The 4,157-nt window shown below is 50.1% G+C and overlaps 1 long non-coding RNA gene across 1 annotated transcript in view; it reads right to left on the bottom strand.

Moving 5' to 3' along the window:
* Positions 1 to 1,787, bottom strand: part of LOC134965410 (uncharacterized) — a 25,110-nt gene extending 23,323 nt beyond the window's left edge. The window contains exon 1 of the long non-coding RNA XR_010188346.1: positions 1,603 to 1,787. This is a non-coding gene — a long non-coding RNA (uncharacterized LOC134965410). The remainder of the gene's footprint in view (positions 1 to 1,602) is intronic.
* Positions 1,788 to 4,157: the final 2,370 nt, after the last annotated feature.

The following is a 4,157-nucleotide window of genomic DNA, read 5'->3' as shown; positions in this document are numbered from 1 at the left end:
AGTGCGTGCCGTAGTCACGCAAAAAATATATAGGGGCGTGGCTTTATGGGGAAGGGGCGTGGGCACAAAATAATAGCAATTCATACTACGGTGCACAGTAGTCTCCATTATTCAAATTACGCTGCACAGTAGCGCCACTACACCAGGTAGAGACCCTTTTATACATTACAGCAGACAGCGTCCCCCTTTTTACACATTACAGCAGACAGTCCCCCTTTATACACATTGCAGCAGCCAGTGTCCCCCTTTTTACACATTGCGGCAGCCAGTCCCCCTTTTTACACATTGCAGCAGCCAGTCCCCTTTTTACACATTGCGGCAGCCAGGACCCCTTTTTACACATTGCGGCAGCCAGTCCCCTTTTAACACATTGCGGCAGCCAGGCCCCCTTTTTACACATTGCGGCAGCCAGACCCCCTTTTTACACATTGCGGCAGCCAGTCCCCCTTTTTACACATTGCGGCAGCCAGTCCCCCTTTTTACACATTGCGGCAGCCAGACCCCCTTTTTACACATTGCGGCAGCCAGGCCCCCTTTTTACACATTGCGGCAGCCAGGCCCCCTTTTTACACATTGCGGCAGCCAGGCCCCCTTTTTACACATTATGGCAGACACGGTGTCCGAGAGAGAGAGAGAGAGAGAGAGAGAGAGAGAGAGAGACTTACCATCTCCCCGCTGACAGGCTCCTCGTGCAGCTTCCTCGGTGCAGGCAGGTGAGAAGGAGGAGGAGGGAGGGGGACTGGAGCCGCAGCAGCGCTATGTAATTGGTAGTAAGCGCCGCTGCAGCAGTCCCCTCTTCTTCCGTATTGGCTGCCTGGCGCTGCTGTGGATGCTGGGATAGAGGAACCACATCCCAGCATCCACAGCAGTGCCAGGCAGCCAATACGGAAGGAGAGGGGGCTGCTGCAGAGGTGCTTACTACCAATGAAATAGCGCTGCTGCGGCTCCAGTCCCCCTCCCTCCTCCTCCTTCTCACCTGCCCGGCGCTGCTCTCTTCTCCCTCCACAGCGCGGCGGCGCACAGCACAGAACAGGCGGCATGTAATGAGTCAATTTGACTCATTACATGCCGCTGGCCGTGCACCCTCAGGGCAACTGTGCTGTGTGCCAAGCCCACTTGGCACACACGTAGTTACGGCCCTGCTCCACACTCACTACAGATCACACACAGAGACCTGTCACCACACTCACTACAGAACCCACACACACAGAGACCTGTCACCACACTCACCACAGAACACACACACACACAGTCCTGTCTCCACACTCACTACAGATGACACACACACACACACACACACACACACAAACACACACACACACAGACATGCAGAGTCCTGTCCCCACATCACTACAGATACCACACACACACACACGCACACACACACACACACACACACACACACACACACACACACACACACACACTCCTGTCTCCACACTCACTAAAGATGCCCCCCACACACAGTCCTGTCCCCACACTCACTACAAATGTTATATCACACACACACACACACACACACACACACACACACACGCACACATACACACGCACACATACACACACGCACGCACGCACGCACAGGTTATGTCTGATACTCACCCCAGTCACTGTGCACGGGTGGCTGCTGCTGGCACTGCAGGTCTCATTTCCCTCCTCCCCTGCCATGCTGCTCAGCTCCGTTGTCTGTCTCTCTTCATACACTTCCTTGATTGGTCACATGACCAGTCCAAGCTGCCCATCAGAGCTCAAGCACGTCTCCACTGTGAGGCATGCCTCCCAGTCATCTGTTCTTTGCGGTCTGATTGGCCGCTGTGTAGCCCCGCCCATCTGTACAGGCAGTGTCCAACAGTGTGAGAGATGAGGCTGAGCTGCTGCCGCCTCTATCTCTCCCTGCAGTTTCACGAGCCCTGCAACTCTGGTAAGTTTTATCTATATAAACGATTGCATTAATACAAAGAAGATGCTTATAAGTTAGAATTATCTTCTTTGTGTTCTCCCAATAATTTTAATAGTGAGAACTCTGAGTATGATGGGGAGAATGACAGGTGAGGCTCTGCCTCTCCTGACTGCACGTCCCTGCTATCCGGCTGAGTTACAGTATCAAAGGATTTTGCAGACAAAAAGAGAAGTGATAGGGTTTTTATTTCAGATACTTTATTTCACTGGCTTTTCCTTTGCATAGGGACGCCTATTTGACACATATTGCGGAATTATATGTATACTTACCGCCATCACACTTGGCACTCCAGGCCAGTATTGCATTAATGCATTTTGGGACTGATTTAGAGATAAACACAAATCTGATTATTTTTCCAGACACTCCCTGTAAACGGTCTGTTGCCACCCACAAACGGCCTCTTCCTGTCAATCTCCTTGCGAACGCCCGTGCAAATGGATTCTTCGCACCATCCCGTCGCAGGGCACCAATGCCCGTTGTAGCCGTGCGATGCGCTGGTGCAGTGTGGTGCATATGCATGTGCAGTTTGGATCTGATCGCCCGCTGTGCGAAAATGCACAACAGTAATCAGATCTGAATGACCCCCTTTGTTAGGTGCGGAACCCTTGTGGCACCATATAAATAAACAATAATAATAATAATAATATAAAGAACTTAATATTACTTATATTGCTAATAATGATAGGTTTGAAGTGTGAACATGAAATACATCAGCTGTAATATGAAATAACATAAAATCATATTATATTGTAACCTTCCTTCTAACATACAACATGCAAACACGAATAAGTCTGCATATATGTTCCTGTTCATCAGTCGAATGCAGAGCAATGTGCACACCCACATTCTGCTACAGGGTAGTGACCCCTTAATAACGCTCTGTGTAATCCATTCTATCTCACAGGTCTATGTGGAAATGCTCATGGTGGAAATAATAAAAATGTTGTTTAAGAGTGGAGCCTACTGTCAGTGTAAGAGCTCCTTTCAGGAAATCCAACTATTACCTAAAGCACTGCTCATTCAAGCCTCATTTCTGTATTAAATAATAGCAGTATGGGAACATTTCATTACATGTGTCACTTTTGGGCTGTAGAAGTGGTGTCTAACTAGATCAGGGTGACCAGAGATCTATTGGTCAGACATTTTTTACAGTGCTGCCAACTGCACAGGACCGTCTTAAAAGTATTGTAGGCCCTGGACCAAGCAATGCATTGGGGCCCCTACACAACCATTCGTGGGAACCAATTAAAAAAATAACATGCCCCTCCTACTGTCCCATGGCGTCAGTCCAAATTCTTCCCTACAGTGAATAGCTGTCAGCATTGTGATTGGTGGGTAGCTCCTGCCATTCAATGTCTGGCTGCAGGCTGGGTAGAGAGTGCTGCCTCGCCACTCTGATCGAAAGCACCTAGAATGGGTTCACTACGATCTGCCGGCGGCCGGCCTCCCGGCGACCAGCATACCGGTGCCGGGAGGCCGGCCGCCGGCTTACCGACAGTGTGGCGAGCGCAAATGAGCCCCTTGCGGGCTCGCTGCGTTCGCCACGCTACGAGCACGGTTGCGTGCTACGCGCGCCACACTATTTTATTCTCCCTCCAGGGGGCTCTTGGACCCCCACGAGGGAGAATAAGTGTCGGTATGCCGGCTGTCGGGCTCCCGGCGCCGGTATGCTGGTCACCGGGAGCCCGACTGCCGGCATACTGAAGACCACCCCCTAGAATTGTGGGGCTCAGTGTGCCGATGCATTAAAATGGCCCTGAAGATGCACTCTATCCTTCTATCTAGCCCTCCTGCTGACTCCTACCAGCGCCACCATGGGGCCTGGCTTGAGCTCGGTGGAAGCACCTAGGGCTATTCTGGACATGTATCTGGACATCTGGTGCTTAGCAGGTCTCTCATAAGCTCCCTCTCTTTCTCTGCTGTCTTCTGTGAGATACATGGAAATCTGGTAATTACATGGAGTTTACTAGAGCTGCTTTATACGGGGTTGGTTACTCTTCTGTTCATACATGCAGCTGGCACAACAAACTGGTACAACAAACCTGCCATCAACTCAGAGGCCCAGTAATATTATTTAAATCAACTAGCATATTTACAAAATAGGTAGCATTGTTTTAGAGCTGTGCTGGAGAGAAAGGTGATTGATGCAGTCTTCCACAACATTATTCTAGTTTATATTGATTTTTTTGTACCCTTT

The sequence above is a fragment of the Pseudophryne corroboree genome, chromosome 10 (genome assembly GCF_028390025.1).
Source record: "Pseudophryne corroboree isolate aPseCor3 chromosome 10, aPseCor3.hap2, whole genome shotgun sequence".
NCBI lineage: Eukaryota > Metazoa > Chordata > Amphibia > Anura > Myobatrachidae > Pseudophryne > Pseudophryne corroboree.
This window is presented reverse-complemented; position numbering and strand designations above follow the sequence as displayed.